The 23,843-nt window shown below is 44.0% G+C and overlaps 2 pseudogenes; both read left to right on the top strand.

The window, feature by feature from the left end:
• The first annotated feature begins 3,011 nt into the window (after nucleotides 1-3,011).
• On the top strand, nucleotides 3,012-6,694 carry LOC123116874 (subtilisin-like protease SBT3.8; annotated as a pseudogene).
• Nucleotides 6,695-21,417: 14,723 nt separating this feature from the next.
• Nucleotides 21,418-23,505, top strand: LOC123116873 (subtilisin-like protease SBT3.9; annotated as a pseudogene).
• The last annotated feature ends 338 nt before the right edge of the window (nucleotides 23,506-23,843 follow it).

Raw genomic sequence — 23,843 nt, 5'->3', positions numbered from 1 at the left:
TTGTAACCAGTCTAATAAAATCCTTAACTAGTACTCTGGTTTATAGTAATACCTTGATTGACTTGAGTGAGTCCGATTGGAGCTTGTTTGCTGGCAAGACTCCGGCCGCCACCCGCGCCTGGTTGCAAGGTCGTGGCTTTCGTGATGATATAGGTGACATAGCAATTCCACGGCAAGTGCGCTAGAGACTGGCTTAAGCAGCGGCGGCGGCCGGCTGCTGGTGGCAATGCTCAACGAAGCCCTAGCGAGTTGAGGGAGTCGCCTCAATGCATGCGTGCGCGTCGATGGATTGTGTGATGTCCAGCCGATGGTGTGGATGCGTACGTACATGAAGCCATGGCCCGCTTTTTGCAAATTGCGTTTTGGGCTTGACACATTGGCTTAGCCCATATACTCGCTATGGGCTAATATTAGTGCTAGCCCCCGCTACAACTCGTTGAGGGGGGCCGGTCCATGGGGGGGTCTGGCCCCCGCTCGCCCCCCTACTGCCTCCGCCCCTGCCCGTCTGGGTTGAAATTTTGCGACCGGACAGTGACCGGACGGTCCGCCCGGTCGTATGCGGCAAGTATAAGGCGCCCGGCTGTAAATGCACTAACAAGTACATTTGACCTTTGTAGCAACATAATGCCAAGAGCTGGTTGAGACAGCGATGTTACACACAGCCAAGTAAAACAAATAAATGACCTCCAATAGTCATGCCGCAGCAATAAACAAGATGCGGCAGCAACAATCAACATCAACCCTCATCGTTGGCAACACCCAAACTGTGAAAGGAACTCGAACAACGACGTCTTGATGAAGTAAACGGCGCAAAAAATATATAGGTGACCAACCATGATACGTCAACTCATATTGATCGAGAGAGTTATCGTATTTGTCAATTTGCCAATTGGAGAAACAGATTAGCCAAGAATTATTTTAGCTTGGAACGTTTCAAACAAAGTAACACTTTATATACACCTTAAAAAACTCACTTAATTATAGATGTCATCACATCACCATATACGTCAGCACAAATTATTTGAAAGTGTCGCCGTCCTTGAAATTTTTCCAGTTGAAGAAACGTATGAGCCAGACATATTAACCTTGTCCACTGGTGGAAAAAGGGCCTTTGGTCGCGGTTCGCAACTGCCATTAGTCGCGGTTGCGCAACCGCGACCGAACGGGCGCGACTAAAGGCCCCCCCCCCCTTTAGTCGCGGTTGCTTAAGAACCGCGACTAAAGGCCCGTCCACGTGGGCGCCAGGTGGCCGTCGGGGCGGACGACCTTTAGTCGCGGTTCTTGTGGCTAACCGCGACTAAAGGCCGCCACAGGTTTTTGAAAAAAAAATTGAATTTTTTTTTTCAAATTTCTGAATTATTTTAACCTCTAGTCTCTAATCACCACCCCTCATCACTTCTCAATTTATTCTTTTATCACCCCTCATCATTCCAAATCATCTAACTTCCCAACCGGTCACCCATCCCTCTCACTACTCCAGCCCAAGCACGCTTAACTTCCGGGTTCTATTCTCCCACGCTCCAAGTCTGCACTTGTTGTTTTCCTGACAATAATAAGATGTCAATCCTATTAACCTTCAGGAATTTTGCTTGAGCATGAAGTGACACATTTCACTGTTTGAGTTTGAAACTATTGTTTTAAAAAACAATAATTATTTAGTAACACTAATATTTCTTGAATAATTAGTTTGACCATTGTTTGACCACAGTTTGACCACAGTTGACCACAGTTTGACCAGATTTGACCAAAATTGAAATAATTAAAATAATTATTTAGTAACACTAATATTCTAGAATAATTAGTTTGACCATTGTTTGACCATAGTTTGCCCACTGTTTGAATATTTTTCAATTTTTTCCACTCTAGATCTTACAAGCCCCGTAACTTTTTTTCTATTAGGTTTTTGAGGATTTTGAAAATGTTTAACGGGGTTCCCCCGTTAAATTTGGATGTAACTTTTCGAGTAGATGATTTTTCATATAAAAAACTTTTTCATCCGAGTTAGTATGCAAAAGTTATGCCCATTTTTACAAATTTCAGAGAGATTTTGCAAGTAAAGTCAAAATTCACATTTGCAAATTTTCCCAACAACTAGACCACATATCACATGAGAAACTTATTTTCTTTTATTTTTTTGACATTTCCATTATTTTCTTTTATTTTTTTTAAAACTGAAAAGGCGATCCGGGGGGGGGGGGGGGGTAGAGTTTGAAAATGGGACCTTTAGTACCGGTTCGTGGCACGAACCGGGACTAAAGGTCTCAACCCCATTAGTTCCGGTTCGTGCCACAAACCGGGACTAAAAGGGAGGAGCTTTAGTCGCGATTGGCCTGGCCAACCGCGACTAAAGGCCTTTGGGCACCTTTAGTCCCGGTTGGCCTGGCCAACCGCGACTAAAGCCCGCGAGCGCCCTGGGCCCAGGCATTTGGTCGCGGTTCATCTGCCGAACCGCGACTAAAGACTTCATTAGTCGCGGTTCCTACAGTTTCGCGACTAATGGGGCTGGACGGAAGCCTCTTTTTCTATCAGTGGTCCTTGCCCGTGTAATGTTTCAATTTGCAGGAAGTCTATTACTACCAGATCTATCACATTTGTCAACTCTAGTTCTTACGTAACACCTACTCGAGACCTATTAATTTATCACCCACATCCTGCGTCTATGCCCAATGAGCAGCAGAAGCTTGTTTGGTAGTAGAAATTACATCAGAAACCACAATATTTATATACGAGTAGTTTGTTTGATTTGTGGTAGACCTGATCAAAGCATGTGCCTTACAGCACACGAACAAGTTCGTTTGAACTGCTCTAGCATGTTGCACCACATCCATGGTTGTCCCTGGCTGCTATATATGTGTACTTCCTCTGTAAACTAATATAAAAGCATTTAGAACACTAAAATAGTAATCTAAACATTCTTATATTAGTTTACGGAGGGAGTACAAATTAACGAGAGCAGACATTTTACCCTGCCGAGAGACAACAGCTACATCGTATTCTTCTCGAAATCAGACATGTATTTGAGGACAGTCTTCTCTTGGGTTCTGCTACTACTGGTGACACTGCTGTCTCCTTCGGCTAATGCCTCCAGCAAAGCAGTAAGACCGATGCTTCCTCCAAGATTTGGTTTTGCTTTTGTCTGCTTACTACTTCTATTTACTCTCTTTTTTTAGAAACTACTTTTATTTACTCCGCTTGTTCTGAAATTGTTTCATGAAACCTTTCTGATAAAAATACGCTTCAGCTCTATATTGTGTATATGGGAGAGAAGAAACATGATGATCCGTCCATGGTCACCGCGTCCCACCATGACCTACTAACCTCTGTTTTTGGAAGGTACTAGATGCTAGCTCAAATTGCGTTCTGATAAGTACAGGACACCCCAAAACACAAGTGGTTACTCATTCTTTGTTTTCCTTGAAACAGCAAGGATGAAGCCTTGAAGTCGATAGTTTACAGTTACAAGCACGGATTCTCTGGTTTTGCAGCAATGCTGACCGATTCTCAAGCCGAGACACTTATAGGTAACAATCAATCAAATCTGAGACGGAATCATTCACCATGTTGTCTAGCACTTTTCTTATAAAAGACACGCATACTAGTATCATAATGATACCAGGTACATCAGACTATATACGTTTTTGCCCGCAAAAAAAAAGAATACTAGATACGTTGTGATGCAAAAAGGTTTTCAATAAACAATATAAGAACATGTTGTCTTGCCTGATGGATACAAACCAAGGAACATGTTCCAAGTGTAGAATTCCCGGAAGTCATCAGTGTGGAGCCTAACACTTACCACCAAGTGCACACAACTCAGAGCTGGGACTTTCTTGGCCTTGGCTATGATAACAACCAACAACAACAAACGGGCCTCCTGAAAAAAGCAAATTACGGTGAAGATGTTATCATCGGTGTGGTTGATACAGGTTTGCCATTTTCTCACCTAACTCTAGTTTTTCTGAATAGGGAGATACCTCATGCCTTTGGCTCATCATCAGTGCATCATCAATATACTGGCTGATCCAAGCCTGCATGTGTGTTGTAGGCATATGGCCTGAATCACCAAGCTTTGATGACAATGGGTATGGACCGATACCTGCACGGTGGAAAGGCACGTGCCAAACCGGCGAAGCATTCAGCGCCAAGAGCTGCAACCGGAAGATCATCGGCGCCCGGTGGTACGGCCGTGGCATCAGCACAGAAGCTCTCGAGAGGGACCTCATGTCGCCTAGGGACTTCAACGGCCACGGGACGCATGTTGCATCGACTATTGCCGGCTGCCAGGTGGAGGGTGTGGGCTACGGGGGAGGCCTAGCCACTGGTGTGGCGCGTGGCGGGGCGCCGCGCGCGCGTCTGGGCATCTATAAGGTGTGCTGGGTGGGTGTGGGCTGCCCCGATGCGACGGTTCTCGCTGCCATCGATGACGCCATACAAGATGGCGTGGACGTTCTGTCGATCTCGCTGGGAGGGGGCGCCGGCCACGAGTACCCAGGGACGTTGCACGCCGTGCTACAGGGGATCTCTGTCGTGTTCTCCGGCGGGAATAATGGCCCTGTGCCGCAGACAGTGTCAAACGCCGTGCCATGGGTAACCACGGTGGCCGCCAGCACGATTGACCGAGTTTTCCCCACCCTAATCTCTCTTGGGAACAAGGAAAATTTGATGGTATGTGCGTATTTATTGATGATTTTCAACTAATTATATTCTCGTCTTGTTAAAATAGAGTGCATATTCGTTTTGCCATAATCAAACTTTGTAAACTTTGACCAAATATATAAAAATAATCATCAGTGTTTATATAATAATATCATTGAATCCATCATAAAATGGACTTTTTATATTGTATTTAATTGTTAATGTAGATGTTGATATCTTCTTCTATGATGAAAACTTTGATAAAAAGAAGATATACCCAATACTCAAAACTCTTGGCCCAAGCGTATAGAAAGATATATAGCTACCATATAAAAATGTGAGCACAAACATGTAATCGTGTATTCTGAATTATAGCCAAGCTCCTCCCATGTCGGTCATACTTTGGAATGTTTGACCTGGGACATACCTAATATACAGTACATTTCGATATGGAAGATTTAATATGTGCTGTCGATGTCGATTCTTGAGACATACTCTTCAATTTTCCATAAATTTTATTTGAAACGCAGGGGCAATCTCTTTACCACGATACATCTGTGACCAGCTATAGTTTTGAAGACCTTATTTATGCGCGAAGGTATGTAATTATTGAGTAATCGTGTGTAGCGGTACTTTGACAAATTTAGCATCATCTCAATAATTTTTGTAGCTGCTCCGCGGCGTCACTTGTGTCGAGCAACGTCACAGGCAAAGTCGTATTGTGCTATGCACCAGCCCCGCCTCGGTTATCACTCTTTACAGCCATCAACTTCACCGTGGCAGCCGGCGCCAGGGGGCTAATCTTCGCGCAGCATGCCGACAACGACCTTGACACCCTGGACGTGTGCGATGGTATCATGCCTTGCGTGCTTGTTGATTTCGAGATCGCTCAACGAATCCTATCGTACTGGCGCCTCACAGGGTGCGTGTATATTAGCCTGCACAAACAGGATGAAGAAGACTATCTCACTTAATTACTTAGATTTCTTCTGGAAGAGTTCTTACCCTGATGCCTTGTGTCATGCTAGGAATCCGGTGGTGAAAGTGTCCCCTGCCATGACCGTTGTGGGCAATAAGGTGTTGTCACCGAGGGTCGCCTCTTTCTCGTCAAGAGGACCTAGCCCCTTGTTCCCTGGCACACTTAAGGTGCTCCCTATCTACTTTAGTTAGCTCCGTCCATCAGCCCTAATAGACTGGAGTACCTACTTGCAGTGCTTTTTTACTTACCTACCCTTCCTTGAAATGCAGCCTGACATAGCTGCACCCGGAGTTAGCATACTGGCGGCCGTGCGAGGATCCTACATGTTACTGTCTGGGACGTCCATGGCATGTCCTCATGTGTCGGCGGTCATCGGGCTGCTCAAGTCAGTTCACCCTGATTGGTCGCCTGCAATGCTCAAGTCCGCTATCATCACCACCGGTAGATGCACTCACGAAAAGATAATATTCACTCCTTCCAAAATAATGGCTAACCTTATCCTTGTTTTTTGGGGATATGATAATTGTTGCAGCATCAGTGGTTGATCGTTTTGGTATGCCGATCCAAGCAGAAGGCGCCACAAGGAAGCTTGCCGACCCCTTTGACTTCGGCGGTGGCCATATGGACCCAAATAGGGCTGCCGACCCCGGCCTGGTCTATGACGTGGACACAGGAGACTACATCAAGTTTTTAAAGTGCACCCAGCTTGGATTATCACTAGACGAATGCGAGCAAAACCAGCTCCACCTCAATCTCCCGTCAATTGTGGTGCCAAACCTCAAGGACTACGTTCTGGTCCGACGCACTGTCATGAACGTCGGGCCAATGGAAGTGACTTACCGAGCAGTGGTTGAGGCTCCAGCTGGAGTAGCATTCTCTGTTGTGCCATCCGTGATCAGTTTCACCAAAGGTGGTACCAAAAGCATGATGTTCGAAGTGGCTTTCACGGCAAGGCAGAAGGTGCAGGGTGGGTACACCTTCGGGAGCTTGACATGGCAGTCGGTTGCAACTACCCACTTGGTGAGAATTCCCATTGCAGTACGAACCGTGATACAAGATTTTGTCGCGGATACTTCATAAATCCATCAGTAGTTGTTGTTCTTCCTATGTTCTCGTACTTAACTTAGAAGAAATATATTTTGTACATTATTGCTAAGAAATACGGTCTATTAAAGTACAATCGCACACATTTTTTTTCTGAAAGTTTGGGTCTATTTTTTTTCTATTGGTTTCAGGTGCACATATATTTGTATGACTTCAGAAGATTGCATATATGATACACACTTACCTATTTGTTTTCTCATTGTTTTCATAACTTTTCAGCCTATCTTTTTTATCTTCCTTGACCCCGTATGGCTCTTTCCATTTCATCTATTTTCATTGAAATAAAAGTTGTGTCTGGATTTGTTTGAAAAATAGAATGAGCTAGCTTTCTTTCATGTTGTGTTAATTATGATGGTGTTAAGTACATGGGCGTGGGTTTTCAAATTGAAAATCAACATTAAGTAAATACAAGTGCACCATAAGTTAGGCTATGTAGATAACAAACACAATAGAATATAATTGTCATTGATACTGAATAGCACACCTCAAGCAGTTCAAAACCTCTTTTAATGAAGTTTTACCCCCCCCCCCCCTTCCCCCCACACACACTTTTACTTAATGGCTGATGGGTCCAAACTCAGGTGGATGAATCACAAGTAGTATAACACCTTTGGTGGACAAGTCTAGATTAATCACCACAGAGGTTGGGCTTTAGAGAACCAAACCAGTGCAAGTTGGACTAACCTCAAAGGTTCCAACGAACAGTTTGAGCCACCCACCTAACAGGTGAGAATCTAAGATCATTTAGCACATTTTTCGTTAGGGATACAACCCATGCAAGGTGGGTTGCTAATCTATTGTTTCATCGTCATGCAGTCGGGACCCCGGTGAGAACTACTCTCTTTTTTAAAGGCGCCCAGTGAGAACTCTATACTTCACAACGTTATCATCGCTGCTACCACTAAGGGCATGGCCAATATTCGGATCATGGTATATCTCAAGTGTGCCTGTGCGACCGTAATTCCAGTTACCTTGTATCATGAGTTTAGTAACTGATTCGTTTGTTCACTAGGCGGATCACCCTAAGATTATGGAACTCCTCCTCACAAGATTACATTCCACTCTTTGGTCCTACTTCTACGTTGCCACAACGTGGTCATCTACACAATTAAGGTTGTTAAACCAGAACTATGCATTATGTTCGGTGGTTCACCATTATCTCATATTATCTTCGATCCTTGTAGATGTCTCCACCTATCACCTGAAGGGCACGGATTCACTAAACAATAGGTGTTATCTGTGTAGGTCATTAGGTCATGTTGCATGGGCCCTTAAATTAGACAACACGCACAGTGATCACCATATTATAACTACTAATTACTAGACAAATTATAAGACCAAAAACACAAATGACGGCATATAAAATAGGCACAAATGGATCTTACTATTTACCAACATCTCCCACGCCTATGGGGAACTACTCACACATTGAAAGAGAATTGCCAATCATCATAGAGAATAATTCTGTCAATACCATATCAATAATACTGTGAAGACCCACAATAAAATAAATGATTCAACAAGTCTCTGTCTCCAAATGAGTATGAATAGAGTTATACACCCCGATATTACAACTTTTAATTCCTCTTACAACAGTGATGATGAAATGTAACGAATATAGAGGTGGAAGAACATAGCAAGAAAGATCTTTGGCGGTTCTTCTTCTATCTCTTCTCTCTTTCTTCTGGATGGAGCGGCTAGGTCTCTCTCGTGCCCATGTGTGAGACCAGGTGCAGCGACATGTCTGTGCCATACCCATTTGGCATGGGGACGTATTACTGCTACCTGCCGAGGTTCAAGTTGTCCACTAGCTCGCCACTGCACTCGGCCACTCGTTGCGTCAGATCTCTGCTATCAGCCGAGACGAAGGCTGCAGGAGGAATCGCGGTGCTCGTCGTGCCAGTCATGGCTGTGGTGAAGTTGACCTCGACATGCGTGGAGTGCGGGCTTTCAGTGCCATTGTAGAGGCCACTGGAGGAAGGAGAACTAGAACACCCCCCCCCCCCCCCCCCCCCCCCAAAAAAAAATTAGCGAACCGTAACAGGGTTTGGTGGTTATAGTGTTGAAGGAAGCCACAAATGTGTCCGAGCCCATGGATCCATCGCTGGGGCAATAGGATGAACCGCAGAAATTCTATTGTGGCGGAGTGAGTATTGAACTGGTATAGTCAAATATGTATTTGCTTCGTTAGGCCAATCTCAAATACCAAACATACAAGGTGCAAATAGTGGAGACGTGAAAAGAGGTGTTCAGAGTAGGTGTTTTTCTAATAAAAAGGCAATATGTTAAGGAGTGTGCTAACGTCTAGACGTCCGGACCATAGCAAGAGATCCGGACAATTGGACGAAGGTATTGTCGCTCGGGCTGGTGTTGCCGTGTGTTGATTTCTTTTTTAGTAAAAAACAAACACATCCAGTCTAATCTTTTCCCTATAGCTCCATGCATGCATATTGAACAAAACTGCTTATGTCACCCAAGATTCCATCAAATTGTAAACTTTAAAATGTTTGTAGGACAAACCGTCCCTCCGATTGAATAGTTGGTTCCACATAAAAGATTCGTCGTGACAAAACCTTCGAAACTAGATCCCATGTTGATATGTTCCGACGAAATTTTTTTCTGGATCAAAATTTACCACACATGTGGTACGTAAGTTATCACGACTGTGACATGCAGTTACCAAGCTATTTTTCTAGGAAATACCGAGCATAAAAAGATGGTCTTCCAGCTTTACCAAGATGGTCATCCTAGATGGCAGGATTTTAGCGACAGGTGCGGATGATTGCCTACATCCTCACATCTCGGTGCAATTTCGCATGCAGCGTTGCGCTGCAATCTCACATGCACATCTCTTTGATTTGCATGAAGTGCACGTCCTATTGAACCCAATTAACAACGAAACTATTGGGCAGACGACGAGCGCCAGCCGAACTATGCACGATGCAAGATTGAACGGCTCTATCAACTTTTGCCTGGTGCATGGACGACTTGATACGCACTATCGTCTGCAAGTCGTCCAACATATGTCGTGTGTGTAGCAGCATTCATTAACAATGCATGCATGTAGATAAGTAAGAAGGTGATGTCGGCAAAAATTCCATTCAAAATAAACTTCAAAATGTTTTGTAGCTCAAATCATTGGCCCGATTGAAAAACCGTTTTCACACAAAAGATTTGTTGCAACGAGACTTTCAAAACTAGATCCCATGTTCGTATGTTTCGATGACATTTTTTTGGGTCAAAAGTTACCACACTTAGACTAAATAAGTTATCACCTACGTGGTATGCCTGTTACCATCCTGTTTACATAGAAATTACCCGGGGCATAAAAATGGCTCCTCCAACATTCTCTCCGCATGCAAATGCAGTAGAGCACAGAAACCTAATGTCATTGTAAATTCTCGCTATTTCGAAACTGTAAAATGTTTTATAGCTCAAACTGTCATTTTTGATTCAAAAATCGTTTTCACATAAAAAATCCATCGCGATGAGAACTTCGAAACTTGATCTCATGTTGGCATGTTTTGATCACTTTTTTGGTCAAAATTTACCATAAAGTTATCATTTATGTTATATGTATACTAACATGTTATTTATGCAGAAGTGACCGGAGATGTGTTTTGAACGACTTCTTTCCTCTGGGTTAAATTTACCGTGGTATTTATAGCTAAGTTATCAGCTTTGGATGCATAAATTACCGCGCTATTTGCACAAAAATAATCGGGGTACGATTCAATAACTTTTTATTCGGGTCTAAACTTACCACGTTGTTTATACCTAAGCTATCAGGTCTATGATGTGTGAGTTATCATATTATTGATAAAAAAAGTTACCGGAAGTATATTTCATCAACAACCCTCCCGCACCTCTCACCACCGTCGCCAAATTTATCGGGATTGGGCCACATAAGTTATCAGGTATGCGGTGTATGAGTTATCATGTTATTCATACGAAAAGTTACCAAAGGGTATATTTCATCAACCACCCTCCTCCCACCCGGTCACCAAAGTTATCAGGACTGGGGCACATAGGTTATCGGGTATGCGATGTGTGAGTTATCATGTTATTCGTACAAAAAGTTATCAAGGTTATTTTTCATCAGACAGCTGCCTCCCACCCGGTCACCAAATTTACCAAGACCGGGGTACATTAGTTATTCGGCCTACGATGTGTGAGTTACCGTGCTATGCACATAAAAGGTAAGGGGGGTATATTTCATCACCCGTCCCTCGCGAAAAGTATCAGGACCAGGTGCATAAATTATCAGGTCAATGATGTGTGAGTTACCATGCTATTAACAAAAAAGTTACCGGAGGTATATTTCATCAACAACCCTCCCCCACCCCTCACCACCGTCGCCAAAGTTATCAGGACTAGGGCACATAAGTTATCAGGTATGCGATGTGTGAGTTATCATGTTATTCATACAAAAATTTATCAAGGGTATATTTCATCAACCACCCTCCTCCCATCCAGTCACCAAATTTGTCAAAACTGCGGTACATTAGTTATTAGGTCTACGATGTGTGAGTTACCGTGCTATGGACATAAAATTTACGAGGGGTATATTTCATCACCCATCCCTCACGAAACGTACCAGGACTAGGGTGCATAAGTTATTGGGTCTGTGATGTGTGGTTACCATGCTATTAAGAAAAAAGTTACCGGGGAATATTTGATCACCCCCCCCCCTCCCGGTGCCGGCAAAGTTATCATGAGCAGGGTACATAAAAAGATCACATATATGATATTACACAACTTATAATGTAGTAGGAAATGATGTACTCCCTTTGTATAAAGTTAATACAAAGTCGAGTCACTTATCTTAGAGCGGATGAAATACAAGAGAAGGCCGACAAACAACAAAAAAACCGTTTTCCATTTCCTGCCATGATGTTTAAAAAGGTCACATGGGTACCATTCATGACACAACAAGTAGTATTAGGCGGGTTGGTTACTGGCATCATACAACCATCAACCGACTTGGGGATCAAATCCTCTTGTCCACATCATTTTTTTACTCGCTGAAACTAACGATTATTACGTGAGGAAAAAAACAGCAGGCATCATCCTTTGGATCGGGAAGAAAAAACGAAAAAAGAACAGCGACGACAACGACTTTCGGTGACGATCAGTATACGTGAGAAAAAAAACAACGGACATCATCCTTTCGATCGGAAAAGGAAAATTGAAAAAAAAAAGCATCAGCGATAGCGACCGTTCGGTGGTAGTAGGAGACAAGGACATTCGGATGACAGCGATATGTTAATATCAACATGATAAGAGCAACTACAGCCAGACTTTGCAAATCCGGTCCCTCAAACTTCTGCGGACACGTCCGACTAGGCGCGTTCGCAGATAGTGACCGGTCATGCCTCAAATTAGTCACTCTGCATCCGAATCTCTCATATTTCAGCCCCTAGATCCATATAAAGCATGCAAAAGAAATCCTAGTACTACCCTACCTAATCTTTCTCATCCGACATGTCCACGACGACGGTGCCGGGCGCCGGCTGGACGAACGGGTAGGAGGGCTCCGGCTCATCCTCCTCCTGCTTGACCTCATCCATGAAGGCGAGCATTTCCGCCTCCTCCGTGGCCTCCATCTCCAGCCGGCGGCAGCGTCTGGCCTCCGTAGCTGACTCCGAGCGGAGGGAACCGAGGATGGCCTGCTGCTCCACCTGCAGACCCGCGTCGTCGGCGTCCCCCACATCCTCCTCCTCTGGCTCCTCCTCCTCCTCCTCAACCTCCTCCTCGTCGGCCTCCTCCTCCACCTCCTCCTCCTCCTCCTCCTCCTCCTTCTCCTCCGGATCCACTTCATCCTAGGTAGCCCCGCGGTGATTCGGGCTTCGTGCCTTGCCCGGATATGCTCAAGGAACTCGGGCCAGTGCTCCGGCATTAGAAATGGGTGGCTGCTCACCCAGCAGCGTGGGGGTGTGGCCACTAGGTGGACGGGGGGAGTGAAAGTGGCGGCGGCGGTGGACATGCGGAGGAAAATGTGGATGGTAGGGTTTCGGTGCCGCCGGTGGACTTAAATAGCCGGGCTAGACACTATGCGACCTGACGGAGCGGTGCGACGCTGCGACATCGATCCGATGGAGGAGACAAGCTTCGGACAGCCGGGTTTCTGGGCGTTTTTGTGTGGTACCCCGCAATCAGACCGACGTGGCTGACGTGCCTGGGCGCCCTCATATCCACCCCATATTTGGGATGGATACGAGGGGTGTCGGTCAGTCCGGACATTTAAGGCCTCTTTGAGTCGCCCGTCTGGGTCGAAATTTCGTGACCGGACGTGACCGGCAGCCCGGGTGTATGTGGCGGGTATGAGGCGCCCGGCTGTAGATGCTCTAACAAGCACATTTGACCTCTGTAGCAACATAATGCCAAGAGCTAGTTGAGACAGCGATGTTACACACAGCCAAGTAAAAAATGAAAAAGGTAAAAAAAATGATCTCCAATAGTTTTTTTTGAAACCTTGACCGTAGAACAATCGTTCTATGGTATTTTCATTAATTTAAAGAGAGTATAACAAAAAAAATACAAGGGGCATGAAGTCAACTTCAGCCAACACCTTCTCTAGGGAACTGCATAATAATCATATTACAAATGGAGTTCTGTCCAGGACTTGAGGTGTTCTGCTTTTCTGGTCTTTGCTCGAAGTTGCGCTTCCCAGAGTCTATCATTCATATAATGCTTCCAGGTATCCAGACATGCTGGTGCTGTTCGAAATATTTTATCGTTTCTAACAGACCAGATGCCCCAACAGCTTGCTAGAATGATATCCAAAGCAATGGCTTGAGGTAGCAGGCTGGAGATGTTTGAGATCTCATCAAAAGTGGAAATGCCCCGCTGTCTGCTAGGTGCAATAGAGTCCCAACATGAGAGGGCAAATGAACAATCCCAGAAAAGGTGCCCCAGAGTTTCTTCAACTTTCTCTGAGCAAAGTACACAGGAATAGTCTGGTAGATGCATATTTCTTCTGGCTATCATATTCCTGGTGTTGATCTTGTCATGAAGTAGAAGCCAGAAAAAAAATCTGATGCCTGAGTTGACATGATGTTTTCCAAAGTTTTGTAAAAACCCCATGCACAGAACTGGGTCCCAATATATTCTTGTACATTTTCATAGAGGAGCAATGCTGAGTGGACCAAGTATATTTCCAAATGTCCCTAGCTGTGGAATTCTCTCTGTTGTGTAGCATTGCAGAAAGCTCATTAAATTGTTGGAATGCTTGAGAAGATAATGGGAGGTGGAACTCCATATTGAGCTCTTGTTGATTGGTGACTTCAATCAGAAAAGTGGCCTTGTTGTGTGCAAAAGAGCATAGCTCAGGGAATTTCTCTTGCAATGGTTGCCCAGCCCAATTATCATACCAAGAAGAAACTGTATCACCAGTGCCAGGAGTGCATATTGCTTTAATTTTATAAAGAGGAAGCAACTGAATCATCGATTTCCACCAGAACGAACCAACCATTTTGTCACTCGGGAGGGAGTCTGGATAATGAGTTTCCCAAATGATATTAACCCAGGGGACATCTTCCTTATTGAAAAATTTGTGAAGGAATTTCATCAGAAGTGCTCTGCTGTGAATAGAGATATCCAAAATGCCCGGTCCACCATGTGTTTTAGGTTTACAGATGGTATCCCAAGCGATGAGGCAGGGCCTGAATCCAGTGTACCAAACTTTCTCCAGAAACAATTTCTCAGGTAGCAAATGATTTGCTGGATCACACCTTAAGGTAAGGTAAGTGAACACATGAAGTAGATAGGCATGCTGGCAAACACAGATTTGATGAGGGTGAGTTTATCTCCACTAGAAAGCATGGTTGAACAACTCAGCATTCTGTTTTCAATCTTTCTCATCATAGGCATGAAGTCCGCAATTTTGGGTTTAATGAGACACAGTGGCAGACCCAGATATGTGTGAGGAAGGGAACCAATCTTGCAACCAAGCAGAGTTGACAGGGCAGTCATCTTGTGAGGGGGAGTGTTGATAGAGATCATAGTAGATTTCCCATAATTAACTTTGAGGCCAGTGTAAGCAGCATAATGCAATAGGAGGTTCTTAATGTGGTTCAGTTGAAGAGGATCAGCATTAACAACCAGAATGGTATCATCTACATATTGGATGATTGGATAATCAGGACATGATTGGTGCAGCAAAGGAGAGGAGATCAGTGCATTTGTCATTGCTTCATTGAACATGGTTTGTAGCAGATCAGCAGCAAGGACAAAGATAAGGGGAGATAGAGGATCACCTTGCCTAACACCATTCTTGCATAGAAATTGCTTCCCTCGAACTCCATTAAGATGGACAGAAGAGTAACCCGTACCATAAATCATTTTGATCCATTGGATCCATTTACTCCCAAAACCTTTACCTTGCAGAATCTCAATAATGGTATCATGGTTGAGTAAATCAAAGGCTTTCTCAAAGTCCAATTTCAATAGTATAATCTCTTTTTTGGATTGATGGCATTGATGGATATATTCATAGGACCATGCCAGACAGTCTTGAATGCATCTGTTATTGAGAAAGCCATACTGATTCCTATGAACCAATTTTAAAATAATCTTCTACAACCTGTTTGCCAATAACTTTGTAAGGATTTTCAGGGTGCAATTGAGAAGTGAAATGGGTCTGAATTCAGCTGGAGTGGCTGCATAGTCATTCTTGGGAATCAGAGTTATGAATGAATAATTGATGCTCTGAAGATTAACCACTCCTGAGTGAGAGTCATCAATTAATCTTTAGAAATCTGGGGCAATGGTGGTCTAGCAAGCTTTGAGGAAAGCAGCATTGAAACCATCTGGGCCAGGTGACTTATCAGGAGGCATATGATGCACCACAGAATCAATCTCTGCTTTAGTGAAAGGAGCTTCCAGCTCATCCAGGTTAGTCTCTGCTTGGAGAAGGTGGTGAAGTAGCAATGGATTGTGAGATGGGACAACAGTGCCCAATCTCTCTTTGAAGGCTCTGAGGAGAATAGCAGCTTTGGCATGATGGGTGTGATGTTCCTGGTTAAGCTCATCTCTAAGCATAGCAATGCAGTTATGTCTGTGCTTAATAGTTGCTTTTGTCTGAAAGTATTTGGTAATTGCTTCCCCAACTTTAATGTTTCTGATGGTGGATCGTTGCTTCCAATAGAGCCTTTGTTGCTTAAGAATATTTTCCAAATGCATCTTAAGGATATTTCCTCACATTATCTTCCAAAGTGCATAGAGGTCTGCTGTCTTCAAACTGATCATAGCATAGAATCAGGAAATTAGTGCTCTCAATAATCTGCTTGAGGTTGGAGATATTTTGAGACCAGATCTTGAGACCCTTTCTCAGTCTTTTGAATTTGGATGCAATAATCTTGGCACTATCTGTTTCATCAACCTCTTGAGTCCATAGCTGCTTCACTTTCTCCTGGAAATATGAATATATTGGATTTGGGGATATTAGTGCCAATCTTGACCCTGAAGGGGACATGATCTGAGGTGGTTTTAGCCAAAGGATAAGCCAAAGTTTGAGGGAAATTAAGGGTCCAGGTTTCAGAGGAAAAGCACCGGTCTAATTTTTCCAACAAAGGTTGCTCTTGCATATTGCTCCAAGTAAAATTCCTACCCTTAAGTGGGATTTCCACTAAAGCCAGATTGCTAATGGCTTCATTAAAGGCCAGCATATCATTGATGCCCCTCCCTCATTACTCCTGTTATGAGGATATCTGATGTGATTAAAATCGCCCATCACCAACCAGTTGAGATCATCTATCATTTGAAAGTTTCTGAACCATTCCATAAAATTACTTCTGTCCTCTCCTTGGCTGGGTCCATAAATATCAGACAGAATCCATGAGTCACCATTATGTTTGGAAGTGAAAGTAACAGAAAGGGCATACTTGTTTCTGTGATATAATTGACCTGAGAAAATTTGATCATTCCAAGCAATGAGCAGTCCACCAGAGGCCCCAACTGAGGGCAGATATTCAAATTTGTTGAGTTTCTTAGGATAAAAGTTAAGCAAGTATCTACTGTCAAAATTCTCTCTCTTGGTTTCTTGGAGATAGAGGACTACACAATGAGATTCCTCTATTTTATTCTTGATGGCAGTCCACTTTTTAGGATCATTCAATCCTCTAATATTCCAATTAAGTACTGTCCAATCCCTAGCCATGATCTAATTGGTGTACTTTTAACAGTTCATACTGTGCCACATCTATCATAGCTCTGTCAATAATCATGCTAAACGATATGTAAATTCTGACTTCAGCACCATTAATAGATACATAAATGGCATAAACCAGACAAGAAACATCATCATAGTCCAGCAGTACATTCAGAATACTTAGAAGCATGCTCTTACAGTTCATTCTCAGGGTAACAAGTTCTGAAAAGCTGAAACACAAAAGTGATAAACTGTCCTCTTTACAATAGTTGAAGGGCAAAGGCTGGAGGAGCTGTTCTAGGAAGTAGCTTTGTTTCCTTTATCTGCCTCCTTGACCTTAGTGGTAGCTTTGGTAGCTTGGGAGCTCTTGATCTTCTTGGGTTTGTTGGATAGGAGCTCTTCAGTGGTGTCCTTTGTTGGTACCTTACAGAAAGAAGTATTGAGACTTTTAACAACTTTGGCAGGTATAAGTGGTGGCAGAGCATGACAAGCCAAACAGTTCCTATCAGTACAAGTTTTTTATTTAAAGCCTTTAGAGACCTTTTGAAGTCTGCAGCTTCTTCTTACCTCAGAGTCAACCAGAGGTACTTTTTCCTTTCTTTTCTTGTTGTTGAGAATAGCAGGAGTGGCAGAGGCTGGTTGATCTGTCTGATGTCCTGTGCTCAAGGGAGAGGTGACTTCTTGTTCCATCTCCATCTGTACCATTGAGTTGTCCTCAGATTCAGATATAGGACAAGCACTAGGTATCACAAATGGGAGGGTGTTATCATCAGAATATCCTTGTGTAATAATTTCCCAGACTTTAGAAGTAACAAATTTGTTGACCCAAACAAACTTACCAGGAGAGAGAAATGAAACTGAAAGAAAATTAACCCAATCCATTGGTACCTTTATGTGACTCTGATGATCTTCTTTAGGAGCAAAGTGTTGCTCCCAAACTGCAGCTCCTTCAGTTCCCAGTAGTTCCACAACCCCGTCCAACTTGTTGTTATCTGAGACAGATGGCAGCACCACCATAGCGTTTGCATCAGTACCTACAGGAACAATTTCCGGAAGGTAAGATGGAAAGGGGAAACTAGGTGGGGCTGACATGTCAGAGGAGCCAGAAGATTCACCCTGCTGTTCAATATGCTCGGTCTCATTGGGAACCATGCTGACTTGAGTAGCCTGATCAGTGTCTGGTTCAATCTGGTTAATCTGGTCCTTGGTCTGCTCTTGTAGTATCAGTATACGCATGTGATTATCATCCAGGTCGGTTGTCTTTTCCACTTGAACAGTGGGAGGAGAGTCCAACTTTGTTTGAGTCTGCTGAGATCCAATCATTAGCTCCAGGTTCATAGGATCCTCTTCTCTAGCAACAGGAGCTGAAATATGCTGCCTGACCATCAACTGAAAGCTCATATCCATAATGGGCTACATCTGGGCCATCACATTATTTTGCTCCTCAAAAGGGGGGGGGGCTACTGCAGCCAAAACATCAGGCTCTTGCTCAATCAATAGATGGGCCGACCCACCCATGAGATTCAAATCAGGAATCCTTGGCGCCAAAGGGCCCACAATGGAGGCACCAGTGTTGCCACTGCTATCAGAAAGTCCCAGAGTCAAAGTGAGGCTACTCTGATTGCCCTGCACCTCCATATTCTGCTAGTCTTCATCCAATGGAGCCATTAGATCTTGAAGTTCCATAAATTCACCAGAGTGAAGCTCCTGATCAATCTCTGGGTTAGCATGTGGCATAGCCCAATGGCCCCATCCTGGCATCTCATCTTGTTTCTCATCCTCATTCATCTCCTCATTATCTTCCTCATTCAGAGCTAGATTTAGGTTTAGGTGAGGGACTGGTTGAGCCTCTGCCTTATGTTGCTGAAGAGGACCCAAAAAGTGATTGTGTTGGTTTGGGTGGTGGTTAGCTTGCATTGGCATGGGATGTGGGTTGCCATTGGGTGGGATAGATTCTTCATCGTGTGGTTCTGCCTCAATCAACTGCTGCTGCAGAATCACAACTGGAACAGAGAGTGAATCTGAATTCTCACCATCTCCAAATACAAGACTAGCAGGTATGTCACTCAATTCTTGCACTTTGATTTTCACCATCTAATTAGCTTTCGAGCTTCTCAGTCTATCCCACATCACAAACTTCCTAAATTTACTAACTGCCTCATTAATTTCTCGGATATTCCTTCTGTCAAACGGAAAGCCACATAACAGAATCCAAACTTCCCTAGTCAAAACTAATTTCCTCTAGTTCAAACCTTTGTCATGGTTTTGAAAGCTGACATGGACATCGGTAAAAAGGTGGGGACTATTGGCCACTAACTCATCCCGATCGAAGACGCTGCCCAGCTGGATATAAGCTTGTCCAAAGGGGCATGGAATAATCTCAGAAAACCCCAACCCTTTATCAGTCAAGAAATCAGTGAGTACCTCACGGACAGTGTTGAAAGCCACCGGTAGATTTGGCATAGGAATGATGGATGCTATCGCCCAATCTTCATGCAGAGGCGTCGGCGCACCAGAGAGCACATAGGTGCGTGCAGGCCTTCCTTCCACCGCAATGCCTTGATGATTTGGCGGAAGAAATGGTGCTGGATCGAAAGGGAAGGTCGCCATTGCTGAGGTGAGGTTTGGAGATCTGGCTGCAGGTGGAGGATGTGAGGGTAGGACTGCAGCCTGGAGACGGCGGGCAATGGAATGCGGAGCGGCAGGGTAAATGAGCGAGCTAACTCGGGAAGGAGCAGAGAGGGAGATATCATTACGTTGATTTGGTCTTTGATTGACCGCTCCTGCCCTCTCTGCAGCGGGAACAATGGTATCCTGCCTCGGAATGCCAAGCGTGAGGACTGGGCCTTCCTTGGGCTGAGGGGTCGAGAAACAATTTTTAGCAATATGGCCCCATTTCTTACAGAGCCTACAACAATAAACAAGATGCGGCAGCAACGATCAACATCAACCCTCATCGTTGGCAACACCCAAACTGTGTGAAAGGAACTCCAACAACGACATCTTGATGAAGTAAACGGCGCAAAAAATATATAGGTGACCAACCATGATACGTCAACTCATATTGATCGAGAGAGTTGTCGTATTTGTAAATTTGCCAATTGGAGAAACAGATTAGCCAAGAAAATCTTTACCTTGGAACGTTTGAAAGAAAGTAACGCTTTGTAAACACCTTGCTTAAAACTCACTTAATTATAGATGTGACCACATCACACCAGATGCGTCAGCACAAATTATTTGAGAGTGTCGCCCTGGCCTTCAGCGAATTTTCCCGTCAGGGAAACGTATGAGCCAAACCAATTAACCTTTTTTTTTGCGAGTGAAATGGGAGTTTTATTTCAAAAGTGTAGAGTTACAATCAGCCGCAAAAGTTCAACTATACATGGATGGCCTTTGCGAAGCCAACAAGCCGTACTATGATCAGTTCTACCAATTTGCCAAAACGATTTGTCCCTAGAAATTTTCATAGGAATAAACTCCCTTCCAACCATCAGATCCTTAATCTCTAGCATGAGATGCCGATATGCCGATCGGTCCAACTCATTAGAAATTAGAACAGATAGTGCCGTCGTTGAATCCGATTGAACAACCATCGGAAGAGTAATATGCTCGACAGACAGTGCCACCCCCTCCATTATGGCATCTAGCTCCGCCACAAAAGCATCATTGCAATGAAATAAGTGACGGTGTGCTGAGAAAATAACACTCCCGTCCTAGTTCCGAAGTATCATGCCTCACCCTGCTGACCTGTCTTCTGCCAAAAAGGAGCTATCCACTGACAAAGCTACCTTGCCCGGCATCGGCGGCGGCCACGGTTTGTGCGACGCTTGGGGTTTTTTAGTTGGTACCGTCAACCACTCCTCATTCCCCGTTTTTCTTTTCACAATCTCTTCTGTAGTATACCTATTTGCCTGCTGAATGGATTTGAAATTACTATCCAGAAAATCTACTGAGACCTTCACCGGAGCACCTTGTCTTTGCCAGTGGAATGTTTCAATTTGCGGAAAGTCTAGTACTACTAGATCTATCACATTTGTCAACTCTAGTTCTTACGTAACACCAAAGTTTTAAATAGCGCGCTAAGCATCTTAGCGCCGGACCTCTTTCAAATGCTATAGCGTGCTATAGCGGAGCTATAGCGCGCTATTTGAAATGTTTGTTCATTTGTTTGGACCAAAGTCTCTTAGCGCAAGACCTTTTGTAAACGCTATAGCGTGCTATAGCGGAGCTATAGCGGGCTATTTGAAACAGTGCGTAACACCTACTGGAGACCTATTAATTTAGCACCCAATGATAAGCCGAAGCGTGTTTGGTAGAAATTACATCAAAAACCACAATATTGAAAGACGAGTAGTTTGTTTGATTTGTGGTAGACCTGATCAAAGCATGCGCCTTACAACACATGAACAAGTTCGTTTGAACTGTTCTAGCATGTTGCACCACATCCATGGTTGTCCCTGGCTGCTATATATGTGTACAAATTAACGAGAACAGACATTTTACCCTGCAGAGCGACAACAGGTACATCGTAGTCTTCTCGAAATCAGGCATGGATTTGAGGACAGTCTTCTCTTGTGGTCTGCTACTGGTTACCCTGCTGTCTCCTTCAGCTAATGCGGCCAGCAATGCAGTAAGATCGATGCTTCCTTTTTTTTTACAAGATTTGGATGTGTTTCTCTGTGCTTACTACTTTTATTTACTATCTTTTTTTCCCGAGAAGTTACTTTTATTTACTCTGCTTGTTCTGAAATTATTTCTTGAAACCTTTCTGATAAAAAAATATGATTCAGCTGTACATTGTGTATATGGGGGAGAAGAAACATAACGATCCGTCCATGGTCACCGTGTCGCACCATGACCTACTAACCTCAGTTTTTGGGAGGTACTAGATGCTAGTTGAAGTTGCATCCTGATCACTGTTTTAAATAGCCCGCTATAGCACGCTATAGCGTTTACAAAAGGTCTTGCGCTAAGAGACACTGGTCCAAACAAATGAATAAACATTTTAAATAGCGCGCTATAGCTCCACTATAACACGCTATAGCATTTGAAAGAAGTCCGCCGCTAAGATGCTTAGCGTGCTACTTAAAACTATGATCCTGATAAGTACCACGAAACACAGGTGATTGCTCAACTATGTTTTCCTTTGAAACAGCAAGGATGAAGCCTTGAAGTCAATAGTTTACAGTTACAAGCACGGATTCTCTGGGTTCGCAGCAATGCTCACCGAGTCTCAAGCAGAGACACTTGCAGGTAATAATCAATCAATCTATAGTTAAGAAGGCATCATGCAGCATGTTATTTTGCACTTTTCTTCTAAAAGGCAAGCATACTATATCATAATATATACCAAGTACATCAGACTACATACTTTTGATGGCTTGATGCGAACAGGTTTTCAAAAACACTATAAGAACATGTTGTCTTTTCTGATGGATACAAAGTTACAAACTAAGGAACATGTTCCAAGTGTAGAATTCCCGGAAGTCATCAGTGTGGAGCCTAACACTTACCACCAAGTGCACACAACTCGGAGCTGGGACTTCCTTGGTCTTGGCTATGATAACAACCAACAACAACAACAACCGGGACTCTTAAAAAAGGCAAATTATGGTGAAGATGTTATCATCAGTGTGGTTGATACAGGTTTGCAATCTCACATTTAACTCTACAGTTTTTTCTGAAAAGGAGGATACATGTGTCCTTTGGCTGCTCACGAATAATAGTCTTAGACGGGACATGCATCTACAACTACAATATACTGGCTGATCCGTGCCTGCATGTGTTGTTGTGGGCATATGGCCTGAATCACCAAGCTTTGATGACAATGGGTATGGACCTATACCTGCATCCTGGCGGCTGTGCGAGGGTCGTATGAGTTGATGTCGGGGACGTCCATCGGTCCATGGCATCCCTCATGTCTCAGCAGTCACCGGGCTGCTCCGTGCACCCGCACTGGTCACCTGCGATGCTCAAGTCTGCTATCCTCACCACCGGTATGTCTGCACACACCGCACAAGACATTAACGCATCCATGCAGTACACAACTAACTCGACCATTGTTTTCTGGGTCCTTGACCATTTTTGTAGCTTCAGTTGTTGATCAGTTTGGTATGCCGATCCAGGCAGAGGGCACCCCAAGAAAGCTCGCCGACCCCTTTGACTTTCGCGGTGGCCACATTGACCCGAATAGGGCAGCCGACCCTGGCTTGGTCTACGTCGTAGATACAAGAGATTACAACAAGTTCTTCGAGTGTACCCGGCTTGGATCATCACTAGATGGCTGCGAGGTAAATCAACTCAACCTCAACCTTCCATCCATAGCCGTGCCGAACCTCAAGGACTATGTCATTGTCCGACGCACTGTCATGAATGTTGGACCAATGGAAGCAACGTACCGAGCGGTGGTTCAGGCTCCAACAGGAGTAGCAGTGTCTGTGGAGCCATCATGATCAGTTTCAGCAGAGGTGGTAGCAGCAGCATAACATTTACAGTGGCATTCACGGTAAGGCAGAGGGTACAAGGTGGCTATGCCTTTGGGAGCTTGACATGGCAATCAGATCGAAGTGCCCACTCAGTGAGAATCCCAATTGCAGTACAAACCGTGATACAAGATTTTGTTGCAGATACGTCATAAATCCGTCGGTAGTTGGTGTTTGCTTCCTATGTTCTTGTACTTGCCTCCAGAAAATGCTGGCAATATATGCTGTACATTATTATTGAAAACCCTTAAATCAACATATATTGTATAGATTTTTCTCTGGAGATTGTGTTACTTCTTAAAAATTGGAGTCTTTCACAAGACATACAAAAGCACATTTATTGGAAAAGCCTACGGAGAAAATTCAGTTTTTTTAGGACATGAAAAAAACAGTTTTGTAATTTCGTTTTGAGCAGGAAAAAAAAATCAGTTTTGTAGACTACGAGGAACGCACATGCAACCCCTAAACCGGAGGTCCTATTGCAAGGAAACAG

Source organism: Triticum aestivum, chromosome 5B (assembly GCF_018294505.1).
Source record: "Triticum aestivum cultivar Chinese Spring chromosome 5B, IWGSC CS RefSeq v2.1, whole genome shotgun sequence".
Taxonomy (NCBI): Eukaryota; Viridiplantae; Streptophyta; class Magnoliopsida; order Poales; family Poaceae; genus Triticum; species Triticum aestivum.
This window is presented reverse-complemented; position numbering and strand designations above follow the sequence as displayed.